The following is an 18,183-nucleotide window of genomic DNA, read 5'->3' on the forward strand; positions in this document are numbered from 1 at the left end:
CTTCCACAGCTTCAAGCAGTCAACTTAGTGTGTTGCAGTTATGAGGAGGCCTGTTTGAATCCTGGAAGTTTGGGGTGAGGGCACAGAAAGAAGAGCAATAAAGCACTTGGGGGAAGGAAGTGGCCAGACCTGAGAAAGGCAGAAAGAAGGCAAAGAAAGATGTACAGAAGGGGTGGCACATTTCTTGGAAAGGGATGCACTGGGGCTTGAAGGTGAAGATCCCCAGGACTGTAGAGTGAGAAATCAGAGAGGCAATCATCTACTTCATTGTGATTGGCCCTGCCTGAAGGCAGCAGTCAGCTGTGTCCTCTTCCTCGTTGCTAATGCCAGAGCAGGCTTGGCTGGCCCGGATCTCCATGTGATTTATCAGCAAACCACACCAAGAACTGGATCACTTCCACGTGGCCCCCTGTGTGCTGGTTCTTGAACTTGGAGTTTAGGAAGACAACATAGAATTTGCACCTTTCAGTTACATGTCTGCCTATCTGTTGACATCTTCCAATTACATTTCTGTGGTTTGCATTTTAGCACCATAAAAATGGTTTTAAGTTAATCTTTGAAACATTCATAAAACCCATACTATAATGAAAAGAAAGCATTTCCAGAAATAAACTCAGTAAGCGCAGGTGGGAGCAGCCAAAGTGGAAGCAGAATGAACGTGACTGAAGAGCTGAGAAAGGGAGTGATTGGAAGAGATGAACAATTCAGCAATCATTATTTTTTACCCCTCACATCCAGAAGAACTAAATTCTGGTGTACTCATTATATACAAACATGGCCGTAAGGAAACTTAAAGTTTAAAACTTTTAAATAGAGGCAATTGCAGTTCATTTTGAGATCAGGGTGTAGAAGAATTATATCTGAAACAGGAGAAAGGAAAAATGCCCTCAAGAAAATAGGGCATAGAGTAATGTCTCTGTGGCTAAATGTTGCACACGGGGGAATTGGAGCACAGTGAGTAGTAAATCCCCCGACTTCTTCAGCAGCATTGCTGTAGAGGAAAATTGCCATCTGAGGGAGGGACCCATTTTGGCAGCCTCGTATAACGATGACTCTGGGAATCCTCATCAAGTACTGTCTGATAGGTAAAGTAAATCCTTTTGTTTAAAAATATGCATCCAGGCCAGCTGGTATCACTGATCTAAGTAACAGCTTTGTCCCAAAATAGATCTTAGTACTGTGATCTCAGCAGGGATTTCTGTTTTAGAGAAAGATATTTTATGGGACTACGAGAAGGTTTGTTGGAACTTCCAATATCCTTGAACTGCAAGCAGCAGCAATTTTAGACACTGTTAATTCAGTGAACTTAAGAAAAGAAAAGAAAGGAAACCCACACAATTGTCAGTGCTAAATGAACTGAGAAGTAGTATGAAAAAGTATGTTGGACTCAATTCTTTCTATATTCTGTTTTTACTGCTAAGGAATACTTCAGACTTCAGTGTTGTTAAATGCCATTGAGTAGAATGGAACCAACAGAATATAGCATTTGTTTAGATATGTATATGTTTTTGTGTTATATTGTGGTCGAAGAGTACATTGAACAAAGCAAGTGAGACTTTTAAGATGCTATTGAACAGCAAGGTTATTTCCCAGATGCAGTGTAACCCTTTAGAACCCACTTGAAACCTGTAGGTTTAGAACCCACTTAAAACCCAGTTAAAACCCACTTAAAACCTGACCTTGGATGGATGTAAGACAGGCTGCCTGGCTTTGCTGGTCAGTCAGATGGAGTCATCTGGACAAATCAAGTCACAAAACCAATCCCATTTCAGTAATTCAAGGGAGAAGAGGAAAAGACAGAGAAGGGTCTTCCTTGACCAGTGCTGTTGTTGGTACAAGTGTTCTCTGAACTTGACTTTTGTCATGGGGACTTTATTTCAGGAGGATTTTGTAGGGATCTCTCACTAACTCTTGCCTTGATACTGACAATTGCCTCTTCCTGGCTGGTGGCCATGGTTGTCTACATATGTGTGTTTAGATTTTTGTATTTGTCTCTTTGGCATCCATTTATCACAGAACTAATAATATAGTAACTATAGTTCTTTTTTTTTTTTCTGTTCTTGACGGTCTGACATTTAGGGGCCTTGCAGACACAGGAAAAGACTGTTCCCCCCAGGGCTATTTATGGACCCTTGAACAACACAGAGGCTAAGGGTGCCAACCCCTCTCCAGATGAACATCTGCATATAACTTTAGTCAGCCCTCCCTACCTATGGCTCTGCATCTGCAGATTCAACAATTGTGAATCATATAGTACTATGGTATGTATTTATTGAAAAAAGAGCCATGTATACGTGGGCATGTGCAGTTACAGTTCAAAGTCATGTTGTTCAAGGATCAGCTGTAATTTACAGTGGTAACAATGGCTTGCCTAGGAGCATACCTTTCACATGCAGTCCCCAGTCTATAGTCCCTACCACCTCCTTTTCTGACTTTCACACAGAATTCAGTATGTCCCCTGCTGGAAAGCATCCCAGAGTGAGGTGTCAGACAAACAGAGACCACCCCCTAAATCCAGAGCCCACTGAAATTTTGCAGACAGCCAGTCCGAGTCTGTTTACTCTGCCTTGCCTTGTCTTTCCTAGGGAAAACCCAGTGAAGTCTCAGACCTAGGCTCTCCCCTTCTTCCTGCTTCTCCCTGACCAAATCTGGTACTTCCTCATGTGGCCCTGCATGATATGGTGGGCCCCCTTCTCTCAGGAAATAAAAGAAATAATTTCTTCTTTCCATGGCATTGGCCTCTTGGTGTCATCATTTATACACCTCCAAAGATTAAGCAACTTTGCAGGAATCTGAGTACATATTTTACAGTATATGGTATTTCACAATTTGAAAAACCTTTTTTGGGAAAGTGGTTCTGATTACATAATAACTGGACTCAGAATCTCACTGTATGCAGTTTAAAAATATTTAAGAGCAGCCAAAAAATGTGAAGGTAGGGCCATAGACACTTCATCTAAATTTTCTTTTCATGAACAGCACTAATAGTAATGGAGGTAAAATGGGAAGTGCAAATTTACCTTCAAATCACTTATTTTCTATGTCATTAGCTGCATAATGCAATATTTCTCAAAGACTGTTCTCTGTAATAATCATTCCGTAGGCAGTTAACAGAGAGTAAAGAAAAACATAGTATTTTAATCAAATGCTCTTGGTATCTCTAGATCAAACTGCCATCACTACCTAGGAAGTGCACAAGATAATAAAGGATAGGAAAAAACGTGGAGCTACAGGAAACACTGGGAGTGGCAGCATGGATCATGGGGACTTGAGATTGGGGTCTAGGATTTGAGTGTAAATGTTGCCTTTAACTGGCTCTGTGAACTTGGATCAGTGAATAGCAATTCTAATGCTCACCTCAACCATCAAGTAGAAATAACTATTTCTGTGGCAACAGCTATGACTTCCATGGCTTGTCAAATTTATTCTTGTTATTTATCTTTCTCTAATTTCTGATTGGACCCTCACTGAGATTGATGACCAGTGTATATCAGGAATTTGAGTGGGCTCCCTCCCTCAAGCCAGGAGGTGGCTTCAGCCACAGACCCTAAGGGTGGTCAACCCTCCTCATGCGAGGAGGTCCTTTTGAGATCAGGTATCTCTACAGGCAGTTCTGCTACCTCACTGCTACTCTCAGTCACAGAAATTTTGTGGAAGCTCCCCAAACTACTTCAATCCTGACAGGGATCTCTGCAGCCACCCCAATGAAAACGTGTATCCTGAGGCATCTGTGTTCAAGCCATCCACAGAAACACAAGTCTTCAGCACCTTCTCCATCTTGCTCAGTCACTCTCCTCTTGCAGCCTTGAGAGCCAAGAGCTGTCACCTCTTAATCTTTTCTGGTAATCCAGCCAGCTCCTCAGTTGTCTTTGACCTGAGAACTAAAGCCCTCCATCCAAGTATTTTATTTGATCTTCTCATTATGGAGAGAGAGAGATAAAAATTTTTAATTAGTAGAATGTTACATTGTAAAAATTATTTTTAAAAACTGTTTAATTAGAGCTGAGCAGCTGTGTCCCTGTCAGGGTCTGCACTCTCTCCAGGCCTCCACCTGGTGTCCATTTCATTCATCAAAGTCACTTGCCCACCTCTGGGCATTTGATCTGAGGACCGTTGCCTTTGACTTGAAAGCACTAAGACCTTTGGAGGATACACTCCTTTTACTCACATCCTGATACGTAGTATCTTACTTGAGCTCACAACACCAAGAACCCCTACAGCTCCCTTTTCATCCCAACACAATGGCATATGAATAGACAAGACAGACAAGTCACCAGGAAACAGTTACCCGGGCTTTTCTGAAAGTCTTGGCATGATTTCATTCCTCCTCTTTGCTTCTCAAGTTGTGTTCTTCTAGAGAAGGTGGAATGCACAGTTCATGGAAACCACCCACCCCAGGTCACTGACTGAAATTAAGTGCCAGAATTTGACTCCCGGTTTTCCCAGCATTTTCCACGAAGTAGTAACGTACTCTGACCCAAAAATATGAAGTTATATGACTTTAAACCAAAGCAGACACCACCAGCTGCTGTCTTGATGACGGTGGAAAGACCAGTCCTCCAGCTATCTTACCTGATACTTTTTCTCCACACCTACTTGGGGATGGCTGAAACAACAAGACAAGTTGCTGTGATGAATCCTCTTGGCAGTCAATAGGGAAGCACCACAAGAGTACCTTCAACTGTACACAACACTCTGCATGGTTTAGAGAGAGTGTACTTGACTAATGGGTAATAGAAAAATCCAGAGAAAATAAGGCTTTGATTAAAATTTTGTATTCTATTCTTCTGGGATTTCCTCAGGTTTGTGGTTCTCTTTAGTTGGCATCTGTCTCCTCAGATGGATTCCACTCATGGTAGCAAGATGAAAGCAGCTGCTCCAGGCATCATATTTGCATACCAAATATTTATAGCTTAAAAGAGCTTCTCTGCCCTGGCTCACTTTGCTTAAAAACCCTGGGCTTTGCTCTGATTGAATCAATTTATTTCTCATGTCCAATAGGAGCCAATCACTGTGCAAGGGGAATCAGACGACCTTGATGGGTCTGAGTAGGCTGAGAGAAGAGTCAGTTCTACCCAAATTGCATGACTTCTACCACATATTATAAATGAGTCATTACCATAACCTCTGCTAACTTATTTAGTTGACTAGATTGGAGGGGAGAGGGAATGAAATCAACATTTTCTGAAACTGTACTCTCTCCTAGGAATAATGCTAAGTGCTTTACTCTTCCTGAGATTTCCATGACTGAAAATCACTGCTTTTTAGAAAATTCTGTAAGCTAAATTTCAGAAGGTTAAGGAACTTTCTCCAAGGTTTTAAAAGGCCCATTAGGTATTAACACTCAGGTTTTACTGCCTTGAAAGGCCATACCTACAGAACACTATGTATGTAAAAGGTCACAATATTCACTGAGAATTGTGTGAAAGGAACAGTATCAAGCAGTACAAAGACAGGTTGGAGAGCGAATCCCAACTCACCTGCCAATAGTGTTATATGAGCATGGTTTTCAACACCTCTCTAAATCTCTCAGCGTTGGTTTTGTCGTTTGATGAACTGAACACAATTTTAAAGTGGATTCCATAATGTTGGTGATAAGATTAGAATAATATTAATAGATACAGTATTGAAACTAAGGTAAGATTAATAACAAAAATATTTTCCCCTCACCTAGAATATTCGTATTTGAAATTCCACAGTGAGGCCTTTGCTCCTGTAACCTCAAGTTTCCTCCATTTAAAAAATGTAATCACTCTTAATTAGAGTTTGATGCATTGAGCTAGTGCTTTATTCTTAAAAATACAAGCAAGGTACGGTAACAATGGGTAGAGACAGGGAGAGACTGTTACGGGTCAGGGGACTATGATGCTCTGAACCTGGAGCCTCTGACCACATGGAAAGGAAAATGGCTACTCAACTTTACCAATTGTAATCATGTAGGAATTTGAGCCTTTTATTTTGCTAAATCTGAAGGTTTTTCCAGAGAAACCCACAATCTAAATGGATTAGTGTTTGTTCTGTTTTATATTTTATTTAAAACACTGTGTGTGTGCTAAGTCACTTTGGCCGTGTCTGACTCTGCAACCTTATTGACTAGCTCAGCAGTCCTCAACATCTATAGGATTCTCCAGGCAAAAATACTGGAGTGTGTTGCTATTTCCTTCTTCAGGGGATCTTCTTGACCCAGGGATTTAAAACACTAACTGTATCCAAAAAACTACATCTGCTTGCCCAAAATATCTCACAGGCACCTACTTTAAAACTTCTGCTATTGTATGTCTCTTGATCTACATGATCCTGGGGTTTTCTCATCTACATTTGTTAAAAGAGGGAGATAATGATAGCACCTGCCCTCATGGGAATTTATTGAAGAAGAATGAAAATATTTCTACAGTGAATTTCAGATCCCTTACAAAGACAAGTTATTAAAAAAGACTGCTAAATAGATGTATTTCATAGAAGCACCTGGGGAAGAGGCACACCTAGATGCTGAACCCAGGGTGAAGGACCCATGATCAGTTTTCTCTAATTACCTTGTCCTCTACTAGCAAGGCTGTGAAGGGACCTTATGCCTCCTTTTGCCTTTTTAATCCCAACTTATCCCATATACCACCTGCTGGGGTCACAGAGGCTGGTGACTCAGGAACCAGCACAACCCACAAAGCCAGTCATCTGATCCCATGCCCCTGGAAGAAGAAGTTTCCTCCTTTCCCACTCCCATGCCTGGCCATCTGACTATGGAGGCTTTAATAAGATGCTAAACTGGGGAAACTGGCTGCTGTGGGGCCTGAAGTATCAGTCTCTGATCCAAGACCCAGTACTGGGGATGGAGATTTAGATTCCAGTACTGTGAGGTGAAGGAGACTGAGTAGGTCACTACAGCCCAAATGGTCACAGTGATTTGGGTTCTTATTGGAAGTTTCCAGAAATTAAAACCTGAACAGAAATGCCAAAAATTAGAAAAGGTTTCAATCTGCATTGTCTGATATGGTAAACATGATAGCCATGGGCCACATGTAAAGTTATGGAGGATTTGAAATGTAGCTTGTCTACATCAAAATATTCTGTAAACATAAAATATACACCAGATTTTGAAGTCTTCGCACCTAAAAAGAAAAAAAAAAGTTGGTTACATGATGAAACAATAGTTTCTTTTCACTTTGTAATATGGTTATTCAAAAATTCCAGCTTGTATTTGCTTTTCTCTTGGACACCATTGGCTTAGACCTGTCTATAAGGAAAAGTTATTTCAAATATACTTTTAACTCATGCCACTTCCACTATGCAAACTCTGTCTTGTAATTAAGAATAATGTGCTCAAAGATACCTAAAAAAGTGTTCTAAAAAATTAATGTTCTAATATTTTCTTAGGTAATCTTTAGACTATTTATTACTATAAGCATCATAAAGTGATATGCATTGCTTCATTTTCTCCCTCATCCTGATTTCAGGACTCTGAATGCACATGCTTATGCTCTAAATTTTAGAATCCCATTCTGGAATGTCATTGGTCCATCTCTGACACTTAATCTTGTCTCCCTTCCTGATCAGATCTCATCTCTTCTAGGAAACTGCTAGATAATGCGGGCAGCCTCCATGTCTGATTAGCCCTTTTGTTTTTCTACTCCCAATCCCTAGAACATGCATTCAGGGTCAAGCATAGTACAGGATAGTATTTGAGTCCAGCCATTAGACTCTAACAAGCTTGATTTCAAATTTCAGCCTCATTATTTACTTGGGCAAATTCCATCATTCCTTGGGTAAATAACTTGTTTCTGAGACTTATGCATGTGGGCATAATAATGGGACTTGCCTCAGGGGTCATTAGAAGCAGTCAGTATATACTGAACATTTAGCTCATTGTCTAGTATATTGTAAGAAATAGGTAATAGTTTTTCATTGTGTTACTGTTATTGGTTTACACATATACACATCAACTAATGATTACTGAGTCAGTGATCAGAATATTATAACTCTCACTGTTTTTCTTTTTTCCATGATGAAAGTGACAGATGTTCCTTCTGTCAATTATTTTATCTCAAAAACAGGAACAGTAATGCTTGCTCACTAGGCTTTGGTGAGAGAAACTCTGTGTTCTCTTTCAAATAAATATCCTCTCTAAAGTAAAATATGAAGGTAATATTATAAATGAGCAAGATTATAAGCAGTTTTAATCCTCTTTATATAATCTGAAGAGGTATCAGGAGCTAAAAACAAAAGTAAATGTATAAAATACTTTTTAAAATACTTACATGCATAAGCTTCCACTTATCAAGATGTCTTCCCTACATGATACTGAGTTAGGCAGAGAAGATAGTATTATCCTTATAGTCTGTTTGAAAATGGATATCTACAGTGTTTGAATGGTCTGGGACAGAGTTTCTCCATCTCAGCACTTTGGACCAAATGATTTTTATGGTGGGAGGTTGTTCTAGGCATGTTTAGCAGCAACCCAGCTTCTGCCCACTTGATGCTGTTAACCGCCGCCGCAGCCAAGTCGCTTCAGTCATGTCCAACTCTGTGCGACCCCACGGACTGCAGCCTACCAGGCTTCTCCATACATGGGATTCTCCAGGCAAGAACACTGGAGTGGGTTGCCATTTCCTTCTCCAGATGCTGTTAACCACCTCCCCCCCACCCAAATCATGACAATCAAAAATATTTCCCAACATTGCTAGATGTCTGCTTGGGGAACAGAATCACCCCTGATTGAGAGCCAATCATTGAAGGCCATACAATAGTGAGCGGAAGAACTTTTCGTGGAAGCCTGCTGTTATTCCTCCTGGGATCCTAGGAGTAGTATAAAGTGGGACCAAGAAGGCGGAAAGAGCACTGGCATTCGAGCCTGTGAGCTAGCAGAAGGGATGTGCAGGTGAATAGCAGGAGAATTTCCAAGGAAAAGAGGTTGGATGGGGAAGAGCTGACCTCATGCAGATGCCACTGAACAATAGGATAAATGCATTTCTGTTAAAAACTTGAGCTGGAGGTGTTTTATCTTGAGTAGTATTTCTCCAAGCTTCAGTGACAGCAAGATGGGTATAAGGGGCAGGAGTTTGGGGTTGAATTTTTTTTAACATTTGTACCCACATTTGATGTGGGGCTTCCCTGGTGGTTCAGATGGTAAAGCATTTGCATGCAATGCAGGAGACCCCGCTTCAATCCCTGGGTTGGAAAGATCCCCTGGAGAAGGAAATGGCAACCTGCTCCAGTATTCTTACCTGGAAAATTCCATGGACAGAGGGGCCTGGCTGGCTACAGTTCATGGAATCAAAGGGTCAGATACGACTGAGCCACTAACACTTGATGTGAATGGCTCCAGAGTTTGACGGAGGATTGTCTCAGTCAGTTGAAATATTCACTCTTATCATTGCCATCTAGCTGGCCTAGCCTGACCTGCTGGCCCATCCACATTATTTACCCCATGAATGCTATTTGTTCCAGTCTTAGTTTGATGGTTACCAGGTACAGTTCATGTATTCAAACAGCATGCAGTTTGGGAAAGGATTACTTTACTTGTTTATAATTCTATAGCCAGTGATTGGTTAAGGTGATTTCAGAAAATATGGTCCAAAGTGTGACTTTTTCGGTCTATTCACTTCCTAAGAAGGAGGGTTAGGCTTACCCCAGCAAGGTTTTTGTTTGTTTGTTCCCTCTTCCCCCACCCCTTCACACCCACCATATACATTTTTATTAACTTAGGAATCTTATTTCCTTATTTGAGCCATTGGTTCAACATGAACCCCTGGTTTAGAGGTGCTCTTGGAGCTGCCTGGCTTGGGGTCTTTGGGTGCTGGTCCATTGTCACACCCAGTGTTTGTCTTAATTCTCAGCTTCATGAATCAGAGCTCTACACTTTGCCCCATCTCTTTTCCTTTTATATTTCTAACATAGGGCTTTTATTTACTCTGTTCATTCACTTATCCATTTATCCACCCAAAAAGAATTTATTAAGTTATCTACTCTAGTTCAAGCCATAGGCAAGTTCCCCCAGTGCCTTGAGCCCCATATTAAACAGTGGTTTGGAGAATTGCATTTGACCTACACTTATTTCATTTGTCAGATGAAAAATAGAATTGTTTTTCAGTTGCTATAGAGTAAATGATATCACCTCTAGAGTGTTTTTACTAGATGCTTGGCTTCCTTTGCACCATTTTATGCTAGCAAATCCATTTTGTTTGATTAGCACAATAAGGAATTTTTTCAAAACACATATTGTCAAACAGTTGGGATCACCTGTATGCTGCTGCTGCTGCTAAGTCGCTTCAGTCGTATCCGACTCTGTGTGACCCCATAGACGGCAGCCTACCAGGCTCCGCCGTCTCTGGGATTCTCCAGGCAAGAACACTGGAGTGGGTTGGCATTTCCTTCTCCAGTGTGTGAAAGTGAAAACTCAAAGTGAAGTTGCTCAGTCGTGTCCGACTCCTAGCAACCCCATGGACTGCAGTCTACCAGGCCCCTCCATCCGTGGGATTTTTCCAGGCAAGAGTACTGAAGTGGGGTGCCATTGCCTTCTCCAGGGATCACCTGTATAGAGTAGTATAAAAATCATTTCATGTCAATTACACTACTTTTGCAAAGAGAAATTTCCTAACTTTTATTAATATCAGTACATATTTTCATTCTCTTCCAAGCTCTATACTTTAAATGTGACTTAGAAAGAAAGGAAAAAAAAAAAAAATCTCTGGGTACCTCATGAACTATAGTGTAATTTCCAAATATTTAGTAAAGTAGAATCATATGTAAAAAAATAAATAAGTAAAAATAAAAATCATTTCATTAAATGTAGGGGTCTTCATTTTGACCACTCATGTGAAACTGGGAAAGTAACCTCTCTAAAATCAATGTCATCCTCTGCAAAATTATGAAATTACACTTAATAATTGCTAGGGCCTTCTGGCTCTAAAATAAATTCAAAATATTTGGAGGAATGTTGAGATTTTTTACCTGGGATGTTCTTCCTGATGACCTAAATTTTTAGGTTTCTGCAAACACAACTCTGGAGTGAGGTAAGGTCCATGTTTTATTTCATTGCTTGATATTTTCTGTTGTCCTGTTCCATGCTAACTTTCAGAAGGTCTGACTGATTTGGGCATTGCTCAGTACTAACAGACCCACTCCAGTGTTCTTGCCTGGAGAATCCCAAGGACGGGGGAGCCTGGTGGGCTGCCGTCTATGGGGTCACACAGAGTCAGACACGACTGAAGTGACTTAGCAGCAGCAGCAGCAGCAGCAGTACTAACAGAAAGCTAAAGTGGAACAAGCACAGGATGAGGAGTCAGGAGACTAAACTGTGGCTGTAGCCCTGCCGCTACAACTTGTGTGACTGTGGGCAGGTAAACCTCAGAGCCTTATCCCCCATTTGTTTTTCTGTTGAAATGGCCAAGTTGATTTACGTCACCTCCAAAATTTCTTTTTTGCTCTAAAATGCTTTAGTTTTATATGTAGATGTTATCAAACCAAAACTTAGGTTTGCTCACCCATGCACAGTAAAGCCAATCTACTGACACTGGTTTGTAGTGAAAGAAAAATCAGTGTTTATTGTAAGGCCCTGTACAAGGAGTCCACAACACCTAATCCTCAGAAAGCCCGAACTCCCTGATGGTTTTCAACAAAGCATTTTTAAAGGCAAGGTGAGAGAGGAATCCCGGGGTTTGTGATCAGCTTGTGCACAGTGCCTTGGCTTTGAAAGTGAAAGTCGTAGTCACTCAGTTGTGCCCGACTCTTGGCAACCCCATGGACTGTAGCCAAACAAGCTCCTCTGTCCATGGAATTCTGTAGGCAAGAATGCTAGAGTGAGTTGCCATTCCCTTCTCCAGAAGATCTTTCTGACCCATGGATCAAACCTGGGTCTCCCACATTACAGGCAGATTCTTTACTGTCTGAGCCACCAGGGAAGCCCAGACTTGGCTTTAATGATTCATCAAAGATACCACATTTATTTTTTAAAAAAGTACTGATTGAGCTCTTATTATATGTCAGACATTGTTTCAACAATGAACAAAGTGTTTTGTCTCTCTTTATGCCACCAGTGATACCCAAATAAGTAAAAGTGGGATGTCAGATACTGAGCAGTACACTAGCAGAGATGAAGCAAAGATGCTCTGTTACATGTCGTGGTCGGGAAAGACCTCTGGAAAGATATCACATTGAGAAAGAGTTGAATTAAGAGAAGAAGCCAGCTGTGTCAAGAGCTTGGGGGAGATCATTTCAGGCAGGAGGACCAGCGAGTACAGAGGTCTTGAGGTTGGACCTGTTTGATGTGTTCAGAGGACAAGCAGGAAGACCAGTGTTGTGGCTGCAGTGACTTTGCCTGCAAGCCCCTGAGATCATGGACTTGGCTTTGACAGAATTCTTACTTTTCTTATACGCGTGCTTGATATTTAACAGGAATCAGCCTCCTGACATTTTAGAAGACAACAAATCTTAAATGTCTGACTGTAAGGGAAAAAGGGTCACCCTGAGGTTGTGGAGAGAGAATTGATACAAATTGCAGTTGACATGGTATGCCCATCTTAAATGCTGCTGACTCCTGATACTCAGAACAGTGGTTCACATTACCTCCCTTCTTTTGTCTTTGCCCATTGACAGCTGAAAGGAGTGAGATGTCCAGAAATCTTGCAGTTTCATTTGTATGTGGAGTCAATTCTGGAGGGAAGTTCAGGTGCCTCCTTTTCTTCTATATTTCTTAATTTCTCTCCTGAGACCAAAAGCCTCCATAAAGTCCAGTACTTAGTACATGCTGTCTGGCGAGTAATGTATGTTGCTGTGACCCTGAAAATAAGAGTCTAACACCACTTATCTATTTAACCTGAGGTGTACTCTTCTCTACGTGCCAGGCCAGGAAGTTTGTTTCATATGTCTGGTTTTGATCTTACTTAAAAAAAAAAAAAAACAGCAAGCACATTTCTAGGTATTGAATTTCAGTAAAACCCCATTACTCATTACAGTGTTCTTCTGTTTTAAGTTTGCAAAGCTGACATCATCCAGGAGATTAGAACCAGCTCTGGGGCATCTTCACTAACATTCTTACTCACTTGGAGACAGAATTTGAGTAAATCTCATCATACCATAACCCAGACTTTGGAGCTAAATTCAGGTGAGAGAGGAAGGAACCTGGAGCCAGTTAAATGGCTTTCTCCATGGAGATGATATGTCGCAGGGTTTGAAAGCTTAAGTCTAAGGCAACAGAAAGAAACTTTGTGAATACTCCACTAGTCTGAAATTGACATCCCATAAACCAAGTTTTTTCCAATATATAGAAAGTAACTCGGATGAGTCCCTTTATGTCAGGCCAGAACCTGAGGGAAATAACTCCATGAGCTTTACCCTGGATCCATTAAAGAACACATTCTCTAGCACGTGACATTATTATGAAAGATGGGGAATGTCTGTAATAATCCTAGCCTCAAGAATCTCTACCCATAAGGAGGGATTTTTTTTTTTTTCTAAAAAGACAGACCATGTTAAGGCCAAATCTCTTTCTACTTTAAAAGAGGGGAAATAGTATTGATAAAACCCCATAGTTTGCCACTTTCTATGCCAGAAAGCTTAACACAGCCTTATATACTGTGGCAGCTTGTTGATTTTGAGCAAACTAAGGTGCAAAATATTAAGTGATTTGCCCCAGGTCACATAGGTGAAAAAGAGTAGAATCGACATATGAGGATGAATCTTTTTGATACTAAAGTTGTCACTGCCTGCTCCATAAGAATGGGCATTGTAAAGCCTGAAGTTAAGGAAGAAAGTATTGAGTTATTCCCTAAGCTAACATCTTCATTGTATGATTACATATTAAGCTGCACATTTTTTCAAACTATTCATCCTCCCCTCTTATTCAACCACTCTGAAATGATTTTTTTGTGTGTTTCCTAGACTGGATGTAATTCCCACACATATATTAGTTATGGTGGTATAGTACACTTTTTTTAAGGCTTGCCCATTATAAGTTATTATATGATAAGAAAGGCAGCTTAGATGATAAGACATGATTCGATACTTTTCCTAAAATGCTCTGGACAGAATGAATAACACATGGCCATTTATGTTGAAGGGGTTCCTTTTACCTGAGCTTGATGATTGCCAGGGGTCATCTTGGTTAAATTAGATTTTAATTCTGAAATATTGTTGTTGGAAATGTTCCCACTGGCCAATTCATATCTTGTGAATAATAGGATTTGAGTCAAAATTGAAAGTGCAAGGAAAGCGAATGAGGAATGTCTGTCAAGTAACTTTTTTGAAAAAAACTTGTTCCTAATACAAAGAGTTTTAAAAGTGCAAGAAGCATTACCATAATGCATATATCTGTTGTTCCTGAAGAACGAGAGCTCCTTAGATGAACACTTTCTAGTTAACTTGATGTCTCCTCTTCTATACCTTTTAAGCATGACCTGAGAGATATTGTATTCTTTCTACTTATATTTTATGCATCTCTTTCTTTCTGCCATGGTTTGAGTATAAGAGAAGGTACTCTCTTGTTAACCTCTCCTACATAGTTGGACTGTAGAGAATATAGGAATGCATAAATCATTCTGTTTTCCTTATACCCAACAATCATAGAAAGAGCCATGAATAAAATCAAGGCAAATCTCTCAAGATCCTTCTATAAGCATGTAGAACACTAACAGAACATGCAGAAGCACCCTCCATCTAGCTGGCTATAGTAATTATAAACCTTTACTGAACTATTCCCAACCAGTTTGTTGCTTTTCAGTGGCTAAGTTGTGTCCGACTCTTTGCAACCCCATGGACTGCAGCACATCAGGTTTCCCTGTCCTTCACTATCTCCCTGAGTTTGCTCAGACTCATGTCCATTGAATCAGTGATGCCACCCAACCATCTCATCTCCTGTCACCCAACCAGTTTACGTGGTATTAAATAATTAATTTCCTAGTACCTGTGATAGCCCCATTCCCATCAATGTCAAGATTACCATAAGCTCTTTCGAGTTGTGATATAGCTTCTTCTTTCATGATCACACTGTAATCTTTTTTTTTTTTTAAACAACTTTATTCATGAAACATATTAAAAAAAAAATTCCCACCCCCTGGAAATGAGCTAAAAAAATAAACAAAATCCACCTCCCACCTCCCTGTTCCCACTTCCTCCCATTCCCTCCAAATAAAAGGGAAAAAAAAAGGCAAAGAAAAACAAAACAAAACAAAAAAACTGAAAAACAAAAAACACCCCAAAACCCCCCAAAACAAGGTAGTGCATTCCCCAAGGGGAAGGGGAATTTACACTGGAGCCGCTGGGAGCGGAACCGAGATCTTCCGGCTACAGAAACCTGCAAAGAAAGACACTCAAAACAGAAAAAGAAACACAAAAGGAAACAAAATAGATCACCAGGCAATCTGGAGGGGCAGGGAGCCAGAAAAGAGGGGCAGGGTGGGTGGTAGACCTGGCAGGACAGGAGCAGGCAGGAGGGGACTGTGAAAGTGAGGAAGATGGAGGGAAGGTAACAAGCAGAACAGTTTGGTGTCCTTCCAGAGCCCTGGGTAAAAAAACCCCTCCTACCACCCATGCCCACCTACCCTTGAGCAGCCCCCAAGGGGGCAAAGGGAAACAGGGAAAACAGGGGAGCAGCTTGTGCGATTGAGACATGTCCATGGCGAATCCCCAGAGTGAATGAGCAGCCCCCTGCCCCACTCCTTGGGCCTTCCCCTACTCCCCAAAGCAGGTCCCTCCTCAGCAGTTAGTTATGGGATTATCCCCCCTTCCACAGTATATCTTATTTTAAAAAAATATTTTTTTTTCCATCAAGGTCATCTTCTGTTTTTCTTTTTTTTTTTTTAATTCTTTTTTTTTTCCTTCTTTCCTGTTTTTTTCCTCTCTCTCCTCCTAATACACACTTTTTTTAGTAAGGGGAATACCATGATGTCGCTCTAGCCCGGCCCCTGTAGACGCGACCCCGGGGCCTGCTGTTAAAACCACTGTAGAATCGAGAGCGGGAACTGTTGTAGTTGGTGGTTCGGGCACGGTATCGGGCTCGTGGGAAGCCTCGGTCTGTTGTGCTGATGCCTGGTCTGTTGGTTCGTTTAGGGATCACCTTGATCTGTCTTCCTCTAAATAAGGATTCATCTAAGGCCAGGGAAGTCCTCACTGACTCTTTGTCTGAGAACTCTATATACGCAAACCCTTTCAGATGGCCACTAAATTTGTCACAGAGTATAGTTACGCGGTTGACTGAACCACAGCCATGAAAGTGTGCTTCTAGCTCTTCTGCTGTTGCACCATAGTCCACATTGCCAACATAGATGGAACGGGCATCAGCCTCCATCTTCTCAATGGACATGATCACTGGGCCAGCATTGCCCGGAGGTGGACTCATATTCATCTGCTTCTCTACCTCGTTCTGTAGCTCCTTTAGCTTCTCAGCTTCTTCCTCCATCTCCCTAACTCGAGCTTTGATCGCTTCCAGCTCCGGGTCCTCAACTCAATGGCGCCGTCCCCCGGGTCACCCTCGACCAGTCCCAACTCCTCCTCCGCCTCCTGATTGCCTGGGGCTCCCGAGCCAGGCCCAGGGCCCGGAGCTCCCAGCGGGGCGTGGGGCCGGGGCGGCTCCTCTTCGGGCTCGGGCTCCGGCTCGGGCTCCAGCAGCAGCTCCTCAGGCTCCAGTTCCTCAGACTCCAAGCCGTTCCCGTAGTCCCCTGCGCCCCCCGGGGCCCCCTCCCCGGCCTCCCCACCGGCCCCGGGCACAAGATGGCGCCACCGCCCCGGCCCGGAGCCCCGACCGCCCGCAGACCCCGCTGCTGCTGCCGCCCCACACTGTAATCTTAAGCCTGGCATCGTTTTCTGGGAGAGAACCAAGTGAAGGTCTGACTGGGTGCTTGATAACTCTTAATACTATCCTATAATAGGGCTTCCCTCTCATGGGACACAGAAAGATGACAATAGTGATTATTGTTCCCAAGCAGAGGCTGAGAAAGTCTTAGGTGTCTCCAAGAGTGTTATTTGGTCACATCTTTAAGGGGTGTGTGGCAACTGAAGAGTTATGTAACATGGATAAATCTTTTTGAACCAATAATGTGGTTCCCATCTGAAGGCCAGTAGGCCCCAGTTAAGAGCCATGTTTCAGTTTAAATGTGGAAAAGTCCCCACTTACTAGAGAAATGATTAGCCCATTTGTGCTATTCTGGCCTTCAACTACTTGGACGGGGTGCACCCACTTTAGGGAAGGAAATCTGCTTTAGTGGGTCTACCTATTCAAATGTTAATCTCATCTGAAAACACTCTCATAGACATACCTGGAATAGTGTTATATCAAATATCTGGTCACCCCATAGCCCAGTCAAGGTGATACATAAAATTAACCATCACAGCTATCATCTCAAATAAGGTTTAAAAAATGGTTATGATTGGGTTCACAATGAGTTTTTTAATCTCCATCTGTCTGCTCTTTTTGCCCAGAGAATTACCCCAGTTCTGGATCTCAGGAACTGTTCAGACTTATTCAAGATGCCCTTCTTAAGGGGTGGATGAGGGTACAAATAATATCTGGCATGGTTATTTTAAAGAGAATCAAAGGTAAATAGAATCCCATTAGTCTGCTTCAGCCTCTTAATATTTGATGATTTAATTCTTTATGTTGAAATTACTGAAGAACTATCTTGACCAGATAGGAAGGCAGACTCAATTATAGCAAAGCCTAAAACATCCTTCCCCCTTTCCTTTCTTCTTGGTTTACTAACTTTAAGATATTGGATGAGCTCTAATATTTCACTTTGTACTAGTAACTGCATGAGAAAAATTTAGTGGCAAACTCCCTTAGCTTCTTGATAACTACCCCTTATCTCCTTCATTCTCCATCCTCTTGACACCGGCAGCTCTGTAACTGACCCTCTTTTTCCTTCTCTTACCCAAGCCTCTCCATGCATATCGAATCAAGTAAGTGAAATTCTGTGTTAAAGAGTGTGGCTGCCGTGGAAGATCAGAGACGGTAGTCAGGAAAAGGAAGGAAAGAGGAGATGGATGTGGGATCCAGGGGATGGAGTGATGCATAGTTTGATATAGGGTGTTGTTGAGTACTTGTAGTGTTCTAAGCACTGTGTTTAAGCAGATCAAATGTGTACGCATGAGCACATACACACACAAACACACAGAATCCTGAAAGAGTGATAACGTGCTTCCCATTTTACTAGAAAAAGTTCAGGGAAGGTTCAATGACTAGTATGGGACCTTAACTCA

The 18,183-nt window shown here is 41.7% G+C and overlaps 1 protein-coding gene and 1 pseudogene across 5 annotated transcripts in view; one reads left to right on the plus strand and one right to left on the minus strand.

Annotated features, from left to right (window-relative positions):
- SGCD (sarcoglycan delta) overlaps positions 1 to 18,183 on the plus strand; it is a 1,108,732-nt gene that overhangs the window by 826,931 nt on the left and 263,618 nt on the right. The gene's annotated exons all lie outside the window — the stretch shown is intronic.
- LOC133251538 (polyadenylate-binding protein 2-like) lies at positions 15,728 to 16,786 on the minus strand (annotated as a pseudogene).

This window comes from Bos javanicus, chromosome 7 (genome assembly GCF_032452875.1).
Source record: "Bos javanicus breed banteng chromosome 7, ARS-OSU_banteng_1.0, whole genome shotgun sequence".
NCBI classification, from domain to species: Eukaryota; Metazoa; Chordata; class Mammalia; order Artiodactyla; family Bovidae; genus Bos; species Bos javanicus.